The sequence below is a fragment of the Capsicum annuum genome, chromosome 7, assembly GCF_002878395.1.
Source record: "Capsicum annuum cultivar UCD-10X-F1 chromosome 7, UCD10Xv1.1, whole genome shotgun sequence".
Taxonomy (NCBI): Eukaryota; Viridiplantae; Streptophyta; class Magnoliopsida; order Solanales; family Solanaceae; genus Capsicum; species Capsicum annuum.
In genome coordinates, this window is record NC_061117.1 from 150,881,602 (window position 1) to 150,902,235 (window position 20,634).

Below are 20,634 nucleotides of genomic sequence, written 5' to 3' on the forward strand. Positions count from 1 at the left end.
ATTGCCCCATGGGATCATTCGTCCTCGAATGAAACTAGATGATTTGGAGTACTAAGAAGACTGAGATCATGCATTAAATACTTATGAGTTGAGTCATGATTAAATTTTGAATCTAAAAACATGATGCATGGATTAAACTAAATTCAAGAATGCATATTATGGCATAAAGATGGTTAGATAGCTCAAATAGAGAACGAGAGAATTTATCTAAAGAACCATTACCTCAAGCTGAATCTAAATTCGTGAAGAATATATTTGGGATACTTGGTGCGCATATCACCTTCTACTTCCTAAGTAGCTCCCTCAACGAACTAATTTCTCCATAAAACTTTTACTAAGGCAACTTCTTTGTTCCTCAACCTACGAATCTGGCAGTCAAGGATTTTTACTGGTACTTCTTCATATGAGAGGCTATCTTCCATGCCCACACTTTCTAAAGAAATGACTAAAGATGGATCCTAATGCATTTCTTTAGAAAAGAGACATGGAACACTGGGTACACTGATGCTAACTCTGTAGGTAAATATAATTCATAGGCTACCTTCTTACAATGGATCAAAATTCGATATGGTCTAATATAGCGGGGCATAATCTTTCCTTTCTTACTTAACCTCTTCACCCCTTTCATGGGCAAAATTTTAAAATACACAAAGTCACTAACATCAAATTCAAGCTCTCTTATCCTTACATCTGCATAAGATTTTTTACGGCTCTAGTTGTCTTTATCCTTTCACGAGTCAATTGAAATTTTTCCATTGCCTTAAATACTGAATTTGGTCTTATCAAAGAAGCTTTACCTGCCTCAAACCAACCAATAGTAGATCTACACCTCCTATCATAGAGAGCCTCAAACCATCTGAATACTACTCAATCAACAACAAGTGATCATCCCAATTACCTTTGAAATTGGTAACATAAACCCTCAACATATCCTCCAAGGTATGAGTGGTCCTCTAAACCTGACCATCTGTCTGTAGGTGAAAAGTTGTACTTAGATGAACTTGGGTTCCAAAAACCTTCTGAAAAGCCTTCCAAGAATAACAAGTAATCAAGGTACCTCTATTTGAAATGTTGGTCAACAAAACTCCATACAACTTTACCAATTCACTGAGATAGAGTCTAGTATAATCCTTGGCTAAATATAAAGTACGGACTAGCAAGAAATGAGTTGACTTGGTCATCTTATCCACAATGACCCAAATAGAATCATGCTGACAATGTATATGAGGCAAGCCGATAACAAAGTCCATATTTACCACTTACCATTTCTAAGTGGGGATGTTGAACTCCTAAAGTTTACCACTAGGTTTTTGGTTCTCAACCTTGACCTGCTGACAATTCTGACACTTAGCCAGAATTTCGCAATATCCTTCTTCATATCATTCCACCAATAAACTTCCCACAAATCGTGGTATATTTTTATGGCTCCTAGGTGAACAGACTATCGTAAACCATGTCTTTCTACTAACATTCGCTACCTCAAACCATCCACATTTGGAACACATAACCTACTCTAACAACGAAACATACCATCTCCCCCTTAGGAGAAAACCTTAACTTTCTGATCCTAATCTGCCCCTTTCAACTTGCTTAAAAAAAGATATTTGTCTTACTTTTCTTTCACCTCAGAAATCAACAATGATTTTGAACCATTCTGAACCCATAAATTACCTTCAGGTGAATAAACCAATCAAAAACCCAATCTAGAAAGTTGATAGACCTCGCAAACTAACTCATTCTTATCATCCTCAACATGGGCAAAACTTCCCATAGACAACCTTTTAAGGGCATTAACACAAAATTGGCTTTACTAGGGGTGATAGAACATACTAATATAATAGTCTTTCAATAATTTAAGCCACCTTTCTCTGACAAAGATGTAGGTCTTTCTGCGTGAACACGTATTGTAAACTCTTGTGATCTGTAAACACATCAACATGAACACCATAGAGGTAATGCCTCCAAATTATTAAGGCAAACACAACTATTGCCAACTCAAGATCATGAGTAGGGTAATTCTTTTTATGGGGTTTAAGTTGTCTAGAGGCATAGGTTATGAACTTACTTCGCTGTACCAATGCACACCCAAGACCAACCCTGGAAGCATCACAATAAACTATAATTCCATTTGAGCCCTCGGGTAGAGTCAATACTGAAGCTGAAGTAAGTCGAGTCTTTAACTCCTGAAAACTCTTCTCGCAAGAATCTGGCCATTGAAACTTGACTTTCTTCTAATTTATTCAAGACATGGGAAAGAAAATAGAAGAAAATCCCTCAATAAATTGTCTGTAGTAACCAGTCAAGCCCAAGAAACTACTGATATCAAATGGAGAGATAGGCCTAGGCTAGTTTCTCACTGCTTTGATCTTTTGAGGATTAACTCTAATGTCATCGCCAAAAATTATATGACCAATAAAATTTATTGATTTCAACTAGAATTTGCATTTACTAAACTTAGCTAATAGCTGATGATTCTTAAGGGTTTGCGAAACAATCTTCAAATGGTCTGCATGATTACCTTCACTATGAGAATAGACGAGGATGTCATTAATAAAGACTATAATAAACATGTCCAAGTACTGCCTAAACACCCTGTTCATCAAGGCTATGAAAGTTGTAAGGGAATTTGTTAGTCCAAAAGACATAAGTACAAATTTAAAGTAACCATACCAAGTTTTGAAGGTTGTCTTCGGAATATCACATTTTCTGACTCTGAGCTGATGATAGCTGGATATGAGGTCTATCTTAGAGAAATAATTTGCTCCCTGAAATTGGTCAAATGATTCATCAATCCTGGGGAGAGGATACTTATTGTTGATTGTGACTTTGTTCAATTAATGATAGTCGATGTATATTCTAAGAGAACTATCATTCTTATGCACAAAGAGCATTGGAGCACTCCATGGAGAGATATTACGCCTGATGAAACCCTTATCTAAGAGATCTTTTAATTTTTATTTCAATTTCTTAAGCTTAGCTAGATCCATTCTGTAAGGTAGGATTGAAATAGGCTAGGTATCTGAAAGAAGATCTATTCCGAAATTGAATTCCCTCTTGGGAGGAACTACAGGAAGATCTTCAGGAAACACATCTGGAAACTCATTTACTACTGGAACTGACTCAAGACTTGGAGTTTTGATACTTGAGTCCTTGACTCGGATGATAACGCTCAATCTACAGCTCTCGTGGGAGTGTAAAGCGGTCGTTAGCAAATATAGAACCCAACCTGGGTTGGGTATCGATCCCACAGAGAATAGCTTGGCCAACAAGCAAGAGAAATTACTAGACTTTTAGTGCAAGTCTCGTAGGAAAGGGGGGATTGTAGTATGTAACCAAAACAAGAATGTAAGAACTGAAAATAGCAAAATAAAGAGAGATTGTCACGTGTGTTGTAAACAATGAGAATTGAGGCGTTGGGGTTATGTCCACCTTCTGAGGTATACGTCTCTATTGGCTATGAGTGTGTAGAGTCTTGACATGTAATTGCTTATAGAGAATTGTAGTCGATGGTAAATCCAAGCGTCTCTCGACCTAAACAAGGACTATTTCACTTTAACTCTCTCGAGCTTAAAGCGTGACTAACGGTACGAATTCTCCAAGAAGTTAGTCCAGGTACGGCACTAGCTTTTTAATAGGAAAGGGTGTCCTACTACCTTGACATTATCTCTTTTCCAGACAAATAACTTTTCTCTCGAACAAGTCAGATGTTAGACTGGCGTTGGTCTATGCGTCTTCTTTTCTAGACAAATAACCTTTCTCTCGAACAGGTTAGATGTTAGAATGGCGTGTTCTTGTGTTTGAACCGCAAAGAATGTAGATTTAAGATGAAGAGAATAATGATATAAGCAATATACTTGTCTTGAACTCACAAACTCATAGCTATAGATAGTAACTCATTCGGCTTCCATAACCCCAACTAAGAGATTTAGTTACCCATGAATGCGAAGGATATCACGTTTTGCATGGTGGATGGCGTGAATAGTAGGTGTTTGGCGTGTGGTTTTAGTGATTCCGTAGCAAGTAACGATTCTCTTGTTGTGGAATTTAAGAGTAGAAGAATGAAGAATTGAGAATGGGTTGTAGGAAGATGTCTTAATTGTAAGGAGATGAATGAATTGTCAGAATGTCTCCTCTCCTCTCCTCCCTGCTTTAAAATCTCTAACATGATAGGGTATTTATAATACTCCTATCCTACTCCTACTCAACTAATAAAATAAATAACCAAATCCTAATATACTAATGAAATCCTTGACCCAATTGTACTAGGGTAAGGTTACAAAATTATAATCCAAATAGAATGATGAAACACATAACCTAATTGCACTAGGTTAATGTATTATGGCAAAAATCCAGCTTTGTGTCTGTAAGTCCCAAAGTCTTCAGAAATGCTGTTTTAGCCCGGGACAGATTTTCCATGCAGCAGATTTAGTCCTTTATGCGTCCAGCTCCTTTCCATCTCGTTTGTGAGCTTTCTTTTGCGTCAAGTAAGCCATAAATTGCTGTATTTTGCATCATTTATACCTGAAACTTTCCTAATCACATTTGTTAGCTCATTTACAGGAAAAAGGACTAAAAGTGTACGAAATAGATAATTAGTTCTCGAAACTAGGCTAAAATATGGGCAAAATATATTGATATAGGCGCGTAATTTCGCCTATCATCATCGGACAAGATGGTAAATACAACCCTTAGAAATTATTTTCCTTACCTTAAGGTAGGAGATAAATAGACTTATAGGCACTGAGGTGCTACCCCTCTATTCTATGATTGGCTTATTAGGAAACTGGAACTGGACGATTTTGTCTCTATAATCAACTAAGGTATAGCAGGAATAAAGCCAATCCATGTTGAGAATGACATCCAAATTAGTTATCTCTAATTCTATAAGATCTACTGAGGAAAATTTCTGGGACACTATAATTGGATAATTTCTGTATACCCGCTTGGCTATAATGGAACTACCACTAGAGTAGACACTGAAAAAGGTTCTTCTAATATATTAGGACTGACACAGAAATCTATGGCTATATAAGGAGTCATGAAGGAAAGTGAAGCTCCAGAGTCTAATAATGTATACACATGAAGGTGGAAAACTTGTAACGTACCAGTAACTACATCCAAAGAACTTTTCTGATCCTGTCGAGTCTGGAGGGCATAGAGCCGATTTTGGCGTTGACCACTAGTTGCACTAGAAGTGGCACCCCGTTGGGTAGAGCAACCTTTTGGTACTGCTGAAGAATTAGTTTGGCCCTATAGACGATCATTCCAGTTCTTCCATATACCCATTGGGCAATCCCTTATCTTGTGGCTTGCCTTGCCACACCTAAAACACACATCACTATCGGCCATACACTCACCTTTATGGTCTTACCACATCTCTTGCAGACAAGATTTGTGCAGCCACTGTTCACACTACCCCGGGACTTAGATATTGGAACTCTATCACGAGTATATAGCCAGAACTTAAGCATTGAAGCACTGGCAGAAGACGGAGCTGGGGCTGAAGATTTTTGGCAGAATTTAGAATAATTTAATCCATCGTATCTTTGTTAAGAAAAGTTAAAACTACCGGTTCTGCCTATTATTCTCTCTTTCCTTTTCTTTGAGATCTTTTTTCTCAATCTACTGAGCATGAACTATCAGTCTAGAGAGATCCATAACCTTAATCAACATAGTTGTTCTATACTCTTTGATTACATCTTCAGAAACTCCTGACACAAACTTACTAATTTGGGACCTGGAATTGGCCACCATAGTTGGAGCATAACTTGCTAACTGAGTGAACTTGAGCAAGTACTCCTTCACACTCATATTACCTTGGTTTAGATTGATGAACTCTTGCACCTTGTCCTCTTTCAGCTTGAGTGATAAAAACTTGTCCAAGAAAGCAGTAGCAAACTCATCCTATTCTATAGGCCCTACATCAGTACCTCTATCCTTCTTCCATTGCTTAACTCAAGTATGAGCTACCCCTTGGAATCAGTAAGCAGCTAAGTCTGCACTCTCGCTAGAAATGATACTCATGAAATAAGTCACTTTCTATACATAATCAAGAAACTCTTGTGGATCCTCCTCAGAATTGGATTCAAATAATATTAGAGGATTCATTCGATTAGCCACATAGATCCTAGCAGCTATCATATTCACTACTGAAATAGCTGGGGTCATAGCCTACTGGTTATTCTAGGCAGCCATAGACTAGACCATAACTATGAAAGCGGGCATGAATTCGGCATAGAAGATATGTCCATTCAGAGAGTCTTCCTAAACAAGTGGCAGTACGGGCTGGTCCCCATTTCTCCTTCTATTTGCCCTTCTGGGAGGCATTTTCTGTAGATGAATGAAGGATGAGTTAGAAGAGAAAATTCAATAGAGCCCACACTCTATCTCATAAAAAGAGCATTAAAAGAATAAAAACATCGCATAGCCTCTAGCCCATAAGTGTGGATCACTTCACACCCATGAACAAGACTCTACTTCACGTGGCTTTCAGACCCACTAGGATACTTTAAACCCTGTGCTCTAATACCAAGTTTTTCACGAACAGAGACTACCCCTTAGTCATAACATGGTTCTTAGAGTCACAAGTGACCCCAAGCTAACCCATGGCCTGGTATCTTCTGTGAGCACTTAAGATAATAATAAAATAACATAATATACAAAAGCCAAACTGTGGAAAAATAATAAGATATAACACGGAAATAATACTCAATGTATTTGAATATTTGATAAAACTAAAATCAAGTCTGAGTATCTGAAAGCCTCTAACATAAGAAATTGATGGGATAAACCTCCAACTAACTCTGATTGGCTATAATAAAAAGTACTAAAAGTAAGTATGAATAACTTCTCCTCGAAGGATGATGACTCACTACGACTTCTGCTGAGTAATACAGGAATGGACTAAATGTGATATGGGAACTGAGCATCTGAACCTATATTATGAAATCAATATAGCTCAAAAGAGAGTATACGATTAGTACTTTGAATGTACTGGTATGTGAGATAAGGACTATCTGATGTGTATATATGTAGTGGTACTGAGCATGAATACATGAACATGTAAATTGAATGCAGGACCAAGTAAAGCATGTGCTGGAATAACCTATAAAATTGATCAACTGAATAACTAATAGACTAGAAACTTGGTCATGCAAACCTGAACTGGTATAATCCGAGTACTGAATTGAAATTGTGGGAGCTAACTATAACCAACATGCCCTAATCTAAGCTAGTCGAGGTTTAACCTATAAAAAAAGTAGGAAAGATATTGGTACCTTGTTGGGGGTACCAACACTGGCTGGCATGGATCCGCTAAACTGATGTCCCAAAGGACAAGGGTGTCGTGCCTCTACTAATAGGGTACCCCTCATAATCTACGTTGGTGTCATAGGTCTGGAACTTAGGGATTATTACTAATGACTCATACCTAACTGACGGGGGAGCTGTCATCCGTGCGTTCACTCGGTGCTAAGTGTTACTCCAAACTGAATGACATACACTAGTGATGAAAATTGATTAACATGATTCAATACTGATAATACTGAACATAACGATGCTATAAACTTCATAGTATATATATGTATAACTTGAAATCTTGAAAACTATAGCATGCATGATCATCTAAGTATAAGGTGTTCATAACCCACCAACATGGAAAATTATATAATTAAATATAATGATCTCAATGTAATGACATGATAGGAAATTTCATGACTTAGACTTAAGATCCAACAATTTCACCAATATAACAAGTTATCATAATTAGAGTATGGAATAATACTTGAAGTTATGGGAAAATGCTATATCATGGTTTAATCTAAGAATTACATGGAGAAATCATGGAATTTTTTATTTTTCATGGAACCCTAAACAAAAGAGGAATTAAACTTGACAATTAGTGAAACTTTGAGACTCAATGGGTGAAAGGGGCCCATTGATGAATATCCCACATACCTGAAGTAGAAGCTTGGATGAATCTCCTTGGAAATTGGACTTGCTTGATGAACCCTAATTGCTTCTTGGGAGAAGAGAAAACTGTCCTTTTTTAGTTTCTATGTTAGATTATGATAAATGATTATAATTGAGGTTTTGGGTCTTTTATACCCCCTCCCCCCTTTTAAAATCCTAAACAACGTGTGTTGGTTTTTAAAAGGAGTGGAAAAAGACTTAAAAGTCCCTGGAAAAATATACAGGAAAACACGCTCCCAGTCGTTACAACTCACCTCATGACTCGCTATGACTGGTCAGGAGTCGTGATCTGAGTCGTAACCTGGGGTCCTGGGATCCTGGGTACATTCTAGTATGGCTATGACCGTCTCCTAACGACTCGTTATAACTGACTACGAGTCATTGTGTAAAGTTAAAGTCTGAGACTTGATTCTTAGATCCTTTACTGGTCAGGTTAAGAGTCCACACAACGACTCGTAAGGTCAGACTACGAGTTGTGTGCTAGACTCATAACTACTGGAGGGGATTCTTGGCTGAACATTATTATAACTACAAGTCCCACCCAATGACTTGTAATGTCTGATTACGAATTGTGGACTGGAGTCGTGTTCACTATGCTGAAACTTAGGATTCTTATTGTTGTGACTATAACTCCTTATAACGACTCTTAGGGTATGTTTATGGGTCGTCAAGTTAGTTGTGGTCACTGGCCAGCTGACAGATTTCTGGAATAAAATTTTCATAACTTTTTACCACGATATTGGATTTGAGCGAGACTTAAAGCGTTGGAAAGCTAACTTAGTGGCCTATCTTTGAGGGGGTCTAGAGCTTCAAAATTCAAGGTATTACACAATGGTAATCAAAGAATGATGCAATATAATACAATAATATGAAATAATTAATGTATATCGATACACACCCACTCTACAATGGTATGCTTTGAGGTAAGGCCCATAGGAGAGTGGCGAGGTCCATAAACCCTTTTGATCTCTGCCAACGGTGTTTCTTAGTGTGTGTGTATATATATATATATATATATATATATATATATATATATACACACACACACACTATTTCAAATTATCACCTTTTAGAATTATCATTTTTTTCATGATGGGTGTGTCAAGTCAACCCGGGTATAGTAAAAATAAAACAGAGGGAGTACTTACCTTTATTCAATTGTTATTGTAATTTTTAGAGATTTTATTTTCTCAAGGTAAATATTTTTTCAAGAGGGGGTTGGGTTGGTCCTGGTGGAGAGAAAAAAAACTGATTGAACTATGGGTGTTGAGTTGATAGAACAGAAAAATAGAAACCTACTTTTTCGTTTATTATTACTTGTCACTATACTAAAAATAAATTATCGCTTTTTAACATATCAAGAGAAAGATAACTTTTTTTTTCATATTTTATTCTTAACATTAATTGTTCATTCTAAATCTTTTATTAAGTTCCTTAAAATATACATTAGTTAATATTAATATTATTATGTATTTTCTCTGTTCACTTTAACTTGTCACATGTGTATTTGATACGTCCATTAAAGGATCAGTGATAGATATGACTATTTTGCCGCACTATCTTTATTAATTAATGTGTGAATGGAGAAAGTAATATGCACTTTATTTGTTATTTTCTTTTAAATAGCATGCAAAATTCATAATGAAGGATTAAAAAGTAAATAGACGAATTGTATACTACTTGTTTGTTTATAAGAGGTCCACATTTTCTACTTTCTTTTAATTGAAAGAGTAAATATAAAAAGTATCATTAAAGTTGTCTCAGATTTATAAGTAGACACTTAAATTTGCGGCATTCTATTATTCTATTGAATAATTTAAAAGTGAAATAAATATCTTATTTTTCAGCCAACATCCATTACAAGAAAAGAAGTGCAATTACGCACCAATTACTATTTGCCATGTGTCAATTCATCTAATTTTATTTTTTGTTATATTTTCTTACTTTATTTATTTTTCTTTTCTTTTTTTTCCTTTCTCTCTCCTCTCTCCTCCACTCTTCTCCTCCATGAACCAATTACTTTTTACATTTCACCATTAATAATTGTTCAACTTTTGTCACCTCCTTCTTAGACCCGTTATTTTATTTTATTTCTTTTAAATAGATCCAACCTTTTTATTATTAATTATTTTATTTTTTATTTAGATAGAAAGGCAAGATAAGGTGCGTTGAAAAATATGAGTAAACTTGTAAATAATTTTCTTTGTAGTAGTGTTGGTCTAATCATGTCCTTTATTACAATTGTTGTTAAATCATCATTGGATTATCATCAAAATTAAAATTTAAAAATTAAATAGAATTATGTTGAATTGAAATTTTATTAAAATTAAATTTTACACTTTTCTTATTGAAGAAATCGCAATTTCATAACAAAATCAAAAGAAAAATAGTAAACGTATAGTAATGTATCTATTATAAACTTAAGGCGAAAGAACTTGAAAAACGAGGAGAAAGAAATGAAAGGAAAAAGAGAAGCAGAAAGATATTGAAAAAATGAAATAAAATGGTGAAGATTTGAATGAAGAAGATAAGAGGCAAAAAAGAATTGAAAAATAAATTAAAGTAAATAAAGTAATTAAAATATATTTCAAATCAAATTTTAAAAAAAAAAAACTAAATTTTTACTTGTGTCGCGCTTTATTGGAGACTGAAGTACACTCTCCATGTTATGTAAGGTTAAAAAGAGGTATCTATGATGATCTTTTTTTGTTTCGTGGAATAATAAGATCTCCGTAAATTTAAAATAACTTTTTAAAAATTTAGTACAACTTAAAGATATTTTATGTCTTTTCTCCAATTGAAAATTGACGTGGAAAGATGGACCGGCAAACAAAGTAGCATTGATAAGCTATTTCAAAGACCATCAATACCCTTAATTTTATATTTTAATGCCCAAAAATCACCCTTGTTGATACCAAGGCTTACACTCACCCTTCTAATAAGTAATAAGTAATAAATAATAAATAATAAATAATAAATAATAAATAATAGGGGGCACAATCCGTCTTAGTACGGCCCAGCATCATAAAATTTGAATTTATTAATTTATTTTTATCATTAGAATAAAAATAGAGTAAAGATTTATTGTCTATTTTTCGTTACAAATATGTACATATTGCATATATTCTAAAGAGAGACTAAATTTTTTTTTTATTATTTAGGGTATAGTAAACACTAGGAAAAACTATTTTTTTTAGGGTAAATTATCCGTATTAGCCTCTATAGTAGGCAGCAATTAAAAATTGTAGCTGCACTTTATCATAATTACTTATTATAGCCTAGACATATGCCACACTTTATCTTAATTACAGTTTGTAGTCGTACCATGCTACTATAACCCTATTTTTCTTCTTTGCTTTTACCTTTTTTCGCTTCTATTTTTTTTTCTTTTTTATATTTTCTTTTTATTTTTTCATCTTTTTCTTTATTTCTTTTTTTTTTCACCCTTTTTGTTTGTATTTTTTTTTTATTCTTGTTTCAATTTTTTTTATTTTTTCTTCTTCTTTTTATATTTTTATATTTTTTTCTCTTTCGTTATTATATTTTATATTTTATACATTTTTATATTTTATATTTATTTGTATGATATTATATATTTTAAATAAATTTATTATTTATACTTGAATAGTTTAGCCGTGAATATGTATACTTTATCATTCGTATTTGTATACAAATAAGTATATTGATTAATTGTATTTGATTGAGACTAAAATATAAAAATATGCAAGTGTTATTCAATGAAAATATATCATTGGCATTTGTATTTCAAATTTATCATTTATATTTGTATACAAACAAGTATCATTTTGCATGTGTATGGTTCAATTTGTATAAACATATAGCTTTGATACAATTGTTCAATTTGCATCAATAAAATGCAACTTGTATCAATAAATGTAAATACAAGTGTTCATAGAAAAAAAATAATTTTTTTCTATTGTTTAAAAATACAAATGATGTTGCCAACTACAAATTCAAATACAGACAAATGAAATTACAAATACAAATATAATATTCGATCAACTTACAAATATAAAATAATTTTTAAAAAATACAAATGCATCGACGGAAATAGAATACAAATACAACTATAAATATAAATACAAACGTAATAAAATCACAAAATACAAATACAATATGTAGTCATTATAAAATACAAATACAAAATAATTTTTTAAAATACAAGTGCAAATTGTATAAAATATAAATGATGGTGCGAACTAACAAATACAAATACAAATGTGAACTATAAAATATAAATACAAATGCGAACTACAAAATATAAATACAAGCGCGAATTTTAAAATACAAATACAAATATAATTTTTGACGTGACTAAATAGGTACTGTATTTATATTTTATATGAATACAGATTATTGGTAAAACTGAATATAGCGGGTATAAAATGAATACAGTGGCTATAAATGGTAATTATGTAAAATATGGCTATGGAAGGTGAGTTTTACAGCAAAGTGTCGCTATTTCGGAAAGATTCTCAAGTATAAATGATGTTGCGAACTAACAAATAGAAATACAAGCGTGAACTATAAAATATAAATAAGAATGGGAACTACAAAATACAAATACAAGTGCGAACTTTAAAAAATAAATGCAAATACAGTTGTATCAATGAATACAAAAATATAAATAACGTGTGACTACAAATACGATAAGCAATTATGATAATTACGTTATCATCCATCCATGACTTGTGCTTGAGTAGTAATATTTTTTGAAAATATAAAAAATATAAAATAGAACAAAAAATGATAAAGAAAATAAGTACAGAAAAGAAAACAGAAAAAAAAATCAAAGAAAAAAATAGAAGAAAGAGAAATAGAAGTTAGAGATAGAAGAGAGAAAAAATAAAAATAAAAGAATGAAGAAAATAAAAATAGGAAAACAAAGAAGAAAAAAAGAGAAACACGAAAAAGAAAGAATATAAAAAAATGAAAAAGCAAAAAATATAGTAGTGTTTTTTGCTAAACTAAATATGTAATGTATTTATATTTTTTATGAATATAGGTCACTGAATAAAAGTAAATACATTGGCTGTGAATCAAATACAACGGTTAAATAGGTACTGTATTTATATTTTATATGAATACAGACTATTGATAAAACTGAATACAGCGGGCGTAAATTGAATACAACAGTTATAAAAGATAATTATGTAAAATATGACTATAGAAGGTGAGTTTTACATGAAAGTTAGCTATTTTTAAAAGATCATCTTTTTTTAACCATATAGTTGATTTTAGGGTGTTAATGAATTTTTGGAAAACAATAGCAATCGGATTAAACTACGGATTAATTATTAGATTTTTCCAATTAAAATCATAGTTTCTTTAGATTATTAATTTTTTGGGAAAAATAAATTCAAAAAAATTGAAATCGATCGAATAATTTATATTAATAAAATACATTTTATACATTAAGTTCAAATTAATAAAAGTTAAAATTTTCGCTTTGAATTTGAGGTGATGAAAATCACTACAAGCTAAGAGACAATTACCCCTCAAAATTTCAATTACAAAATCTATTATGTTACTTATATTAAAACTAACTTAATCATAATATCACTAATAGTAATCATCAACAATTCAGAGGAATAGTACACTCAATCAACTACATGATTGTATGTTTTGCACATACAAAAATAGCTAATTATTATGCATTATTTAATAGTGAAATATATTTCATAAAAGTAAAATCTTGTTCGACATTCTTCATTAGTTTTTTTTTATTTGACATATATTAACTTGACACAAAGCTTAACTAAATATCTCTTACAAATTTATTTTACTGTATTAACTTTATTAATTATATTTTAAGATTTTAAATTTAACTATTAGCATTTCATAATTACTTAATGACATAGATAAATCAGACAAACACAATAAATACATTTTAATTTTTTTAAATTAACAAATAAAAAATAAAATTTATTTTAATATAAAATCTAAATAAATAATAATTAATAAAAGTAAATATATTAAATTTAAATAATTTAATATAAATCTTAAATAAGAGCAGCAAGTACCTATCCTTCACCATACTCCAAACCAAATGAGAAAGGTAGTAGGTGGAAGATTAAGGCCCCACTCTTATCACATAAGAGTATATACTAATGCTAGTATAGGGTTCGTTTTGTAGAGTATATAAGAATAATATAAAATATGGCGTGTTAGTAATGTTTGTATTACTAATGCTTGTGTTAGTTATACTTGCATTAGTTATACTTGTATTTTTCTAATACAGTGTTTAGTTTGGTGTATTAAAAATAACATGAATTAAATAATTTCTAAAGAAAATTTTTTTTTTACAAAAACATCCTCCGAATATATGTTGGAAAGGGTGTGAAATGTTTTTAGCGATAATTGTATCTTTAATCATGTTAATGCATGTATTGGATCTATTATATTGCTAATACCATGGATTTTGAGATATTAGTAATACACACCTCAGTACACAATAGAGTGTATAATTAATGCAAGCATTAGTTATACATACATAAGGTGCAAAAGTATACCAAACAAAATATTAGGAATACACATTAAACTAAACTTTCAATACAGAAGCAAATAAAAAGATTAAAGTGCTCATTTCTATGAGTGCATGGTCTATAATTAAATACTGGTAAAAGATGGACTTTTCTTAATATTTTCATGAGGTCCAAATAACAAAGGTTAAAGGATAACTATTCTGTCCACGTAGATTTTATATTTTATACTATTAGGTAAATTTGATCGGCTATTTTAGATTATTCAGTTTTTTCTTTTTTAATTTTTATGTAAAATTAGATAACCTTTAATCACAAATCAAGTTTACCTAATAGTGTAGACTATTTTATACACTGATACAACAACAACAAACCCATTGTATTCCCACATAGTGAGGTCTGGGGAGGGTAAGATGTACGCAGTCCATACCTCTACCTCCAAAGAAGTAGAAAGGATATTTTCGATAGACCCCCGGCTCAAGACACGGCATACTAAACAAATTCATAGTAAAGCATGGAACAAGATGACATAACATAAATACGACACCCACAAGTAATAGAAAATAGAGAAAAGTAAATAAATTCGTAATAAAGCATGAAACAAGGTATCATAATAAGAATAATACCCCCACCAAGTAATTCCCTACACCAACGACCCAAATTGACCCTAGCCTTCTGCCCTAATTCGCGTCCTCCAGATCTTCCTATCTAGAGTCATGTCCTCAGTGAGCTGTAACTGCTCCATGTCCTGCCTAATCACCTCTCCCCAGTGCTTCTTCAGCCTACCCCTACCTCGCCTAACACCATCCAAAGCTAGCCCCTCTCATCACGTGTCTGAACCATCTCAATCGGATTTTCCACATCTTATTCTCCACTGGAGTTACACCAACCTTCTCCCTGATAGTCTCATTTTGAACTCTATCCCCCTAGTCATCCCACACATCCAACGCAACATCCGCATTTCCACCACCTTCATTTTTTGAATGTGGGAGTTCTTAACTGGCCAACACACCGCTCCATACAACATGACCGGACGGACTGCCACCCTATAGAATTTGCCTTTAAGCTTTGTCGGCACTTTCTTATCACACAACACCCCCAAAGCGAGCTTCCACTTCATCCATCCCACCCCAATACGGTGCGAGATATCCTCATCAATCTCACCGTTACCCTGAATCACGGATCCGAGATACTTGAAACTATCCCTCTTACATACCACCTGTGATTTCAACTTCACTGCCATCTCATTCTCCAGCCTCATGTCATTAAACCTGCATTATAAATACTCTGTCTTGCTCCTACTGAATCTGAACCCTTTAGACTCAAGAGTTTATCTCTACACCTCTAATTTATCATTCACCCCCCCTCCCCCCCCTCCCCCCGCGTCTCATTAATCAAAACTACATTATCTACAAAAAGCATACACCAAGGTACCTCTCCGTGAATACGCCGCGTCAACACATCCATCACCAAATTAAACAAAAAGAGACTAAGAGTAGATTCTTGATGCAATCCTGTCAAGACAGTGAAATGCTCTGAGTCTCCTCCCCCCGCCTCACCTGAGTTTTAGTTCCCTCATACATGTCCTTAATTGCTCTGATATATGCCACCGGGACTCCACTCGGAATGACCTTACAGTCCTTACACAACACCCTATCCCCTTTCCTAAGCAACAAAAAGTCAATCTGGGTCTTGGCTATCGTGCTTTAGAAGGTGATCAGGTGATCGTCCTTCTTCGAAAAGCCCGATTTACCACCACCAGCCCAAAGGACCTCGCAAAATCTATTAGCGTAGCCCCCTCTTTATTTCTTTCCCCAAAACCAAAACCATCATGCACATCACCAAAGCCTCCCGGTAATGCCCCGATGTACCCATTGAAATCTCCTGCTACAATAATGTTCTCCGAGCTAGGCACGCCTCTCACCACCTCATCCAAAGCCTCCCAAAACCGCATCTTCTCCTCCCCATCCAAGCCCACTTGCGCGCATAAGCACTACACACGTTCAAGGTAAACCCCCCAATGACCAACTTAATAGTCATCAACCTATCGCTGATTCTCTTTACCTCTACTACCTGACCTCTAAGCTCTTCATCTACTAAGATGCCAACTCCATTCCTACACCTCTTGAGTACCAAAGCTTGTAACCATCCATATCCCTAGCCTTAGACCTTACCCACTTGGTCTCTTGAACACACGCAATATTAATCATCCTCTTTCTAAGAATCTTCACAAGCTCTATGAACTTACCCTGAAAAGTCCCTATATTTCAAGATCCAACCCTCAGCCTACCATCTCTATCCACACGTCTTTCTCTACCTCCCCTGAGGCCAAACCTTGGCCTCCCTCCCACCCCCGCTTTTTTCTCTTTCCTCACCCCCACAACAGCCCCCGCCCCAACCCCCTCGGACATAACTCTATCCAACCATCAACACCCACCGCCACTACTACAAGAAAATATAAGAAAATATAAACAATGATAGTAACAAAGAAGCAGCAGAAAATACAAGGCTCACATAAATTAGACGAAATAATCAAGAAACAAAACTAAACTCAAATAAGGAGAAAAAACAAAACCAAAGTAAGGACACAATTAACAGTAAGAAAAATAGAGCACACTAATGGCCTGGCACCAAGGACAGCCAAACAAATAATAAGGGGCGGTACAAGTCACGAATATACTACAGCAGACACGCAAGTCAAGATACAGGAGATAGTACGATAAATAATATGAAGCAACATAAGAGATGACAGTAATAAAGCAACAACAGAAAAAGGAAGGTACAAGTAAAGTAGATGGAATAATCGGAAAAAGTCTACCCCACAAATTAATACTAAGTCAAGTGATGTACTAATTCGGAACACAACTCAACAACAATCTCCAAACAAAGCAGCCAGACAATACTACCCACATAAGCAACAGGAAGGATGCAAAAAAGTGAAACAGAAGCGGTAACAAGAGACAGGGATACGACAACAAAATAATATACAGGAAATCAAAAACTGACTGAAGTGGCTAAATGCCTAAAAGTGTAGATGTCACCGGTACGCCTGCTAGCTGCTGGTTCCATCAATATGATGTCAAAAATTATTCCCGGAGTAAGGTTGCTGGTAAAAGGACTACTGGTACATTTTTGGAGTGTTGCTGGAGAGTCGCCGAGCAACTCCGGAGAGCCTTCTGCAATCTTACCGGGATCTGGACGTCTTTTGACCCGAACCACCTGCTTGACCTGCCTATTTTGCCACAGGTGAAACCCCTCACTATTGTCGGCGTCGAGTCGGCGGGAATCGTAGTTCCACCGGCGACTGGAGCGATGGAACCAGAAGGGAATTTAGGAGGGGAAGGGGGGGTGAGGGAGATCTGGGGTAGGAGAGAGGTTCAACCTTACCTTTTCCGGCTCAATCGACGCCGTCGCCGGCGTCAGAAGCTGCCGATCAGTCGGGGTGGAGCGTGAAGGTGAGCGTTAAATGTTAATACATGAATAAGTTACCTTTTTCCCATTTTATACACTGATAACATATAAAAGTTAAACTTTTTTTAAAAATTATTTTTTCGGAGACTTTATTGCCTTTAGATTTTTATTTAATGTCAATTAAGAAGTAAATAAAAAGATTAAAGGGCTTATTTGTATGAGTGCATGGTCTATAATTAAATACTGGTAAAAGACGGACTTTTCTTAATATTTTCATGAGGTCCAAATAACAAAGGTTAAAGGATAACTATTTTGTGCACGTAGATTTTATATTTTACACTATTAGGTAAATTTGATCGGCTGTTTTAGATTATTCAGTTTTTTCTTTTTTAATTTTTATGTAAAGTTAGATAAACTTTAATAGCAGATCAAGTTTACCTAATAGTGTAGAATATTTTATACACTGATAACATTTAAAACTTAAACTCTTTTTTAAATTATATTTTGGAGACTTTATTGACTTTAGACTTTTGGAGATTTTATTGACTTTAGACTTTTATTTGGTAGAGTGTATAAGAATAATGCAAAATATAGTGTATTAATAATGTTTGCATTAATAATGTTTGTGTTAGCTATGCTTGTATTTTTCTTGTGTAGTGTTTGGTTCGATGTATTAAAAATAAAATGAATTACATAATTTCTAAAAAAAAAAATCTTTTACATAATACCCTTAATATATATGGTGGAGAGGATGCAAAAAAATTTTTGAGGGATAATAGTGCCTTTAAGCATGTTAATGCATAGATTAGATTCACTGCATTACTAATGTCATGGATTTTGAGGTATTAGTAATACACAATAGATTGTATAACTAATGTAAGCATTATTTTTAAATAGAATAAAAAGATATACCAAATAAGATACTACTAATATATATTAAACTAATGCATTCATTAACTTTCCGATACAGTCTACCAAACGACCCCTTAAGTGACATGTTGAATCTAGTCTTTCTAATGTATAGAATATATAAAACAGTCATGTAAGGCTTACACTCACTCCTCTCTCTCTCCTCTCTCTCTATATAAGACTGAATCTTTATCCCTGAAATCAATAAATAAAGGGCATAGCTACATATTCCTGACTCGAAGCTGCATGTCTGAAATTAAATAAATGTAATTAGAAAAATAATCTTTTTGAGAAATTAAATTAAAAGATTATATTAAATTATTATATAAAAAATATTTCTAGAATATATAATATTTGTTTTGCAATTTATATTATTTAAAAATTTAAGATATAAAACAATTTTATATTAAATTATTAGATAAGAAAAAAATATGAATTATATAGAGTGATTTTAAAAAAAAAATATTTATTTTATAAAATATAAAAATATATATATAATAAAAATAATTATACAATATTAAGAGAGAAGAATAAAAGATAGATAATTTTTAGAGTAAAATTTAAAGTAGTTGATTGAATGGAGTATGCCCTATAAAGGCATTTTTGTTAAATCGTGGGCACTTTTCTTTTTCTCCGTTTTCCCATCATTTATTACCTTGACGGACCCCGCCAAAATCTTTCATCAGATTTAATGAAGATTTTAAAAAGTATAATAATAAAAGTAAGTGGAAATATTTCCTTATCATTTGACAATTTATATCGTCTTTTAAGTACCTAGTGGTCAGTAGTCTGATTAATCAGATTTCTAAAATTAGTTATTTTTAAAAAATAAAAAATTAAAAAGTGATTTCATCACATGCAGCATTTGATCAATAAATTCAAAAAGCATTTTTGAAAAGACAATAATATTTGACTAAGCTATTTCAAAGTGTTTGAAGGTATTTTTTATATTCTAAAAAAGTGTTTTTAAGAAAAAACTATTTTTTAGCTTTTGAAATAACAGGTTAACTACTTTTGAGAAGCACTTATTATTTTTTCAAAATTTTAACCAAACACTCAGAGCCTGTTTGGAATTATTGTTACAAAACTGTTTATTTGAGAAATACTTTTATAAAATGGCTTTTCAGAAAAGTTTTTTTAAAAAAAAAACAGTTTGTGTTTGGTAAATTCATTTGAAAAATACTTTTGATAATCAAATTGTATTTGAATAATCTTTTTCAAGAAGTGTTTTTTTGAAAAAAAATATCAAAAAGAACATCTATCAATAGACTTTTATTACTAAAATCAATAGAGAATTTATTTTAAATATCTATAATAATATTTTTAATTAAATTTTATTTATTTAATTAAAAAGTACGTACTCTAAAAATTTCAATCAATATTTATATACATAAATACATTACAAAAATTAAATGATGGTATATTACTTAATTAATTTAAATATTACTTAAAACATCAAACAAAAATGAATACAAAAGTTATTTCATAAATAAAATCATTACATATGAAAAAATTAACGACAAAAATAACTAGTCCTTCATATATCAGAAAAATTTTCAACGATTTCATTTCTAATTTTATCATATAATGTCTCCATGCTCGTAGAACATCTGTCATGTATTTCTGAAGGTATACCAAAAGGCTAGTCTGCTTCTTCGATCTTTGTGATGATGTCTTCGTTAACATAATAGTTAAAGTCTTTATCAATAATAGAGTGTTGTTGTATAAAATTATGTATAGCCATAATAGTTGTAACAAGATGAACTTGAGTGTCAAATTGAAAAGATGACATTAAACATAGGAGAACAAATCTATTTTTTCAAACTCCAAATGTTCTTTC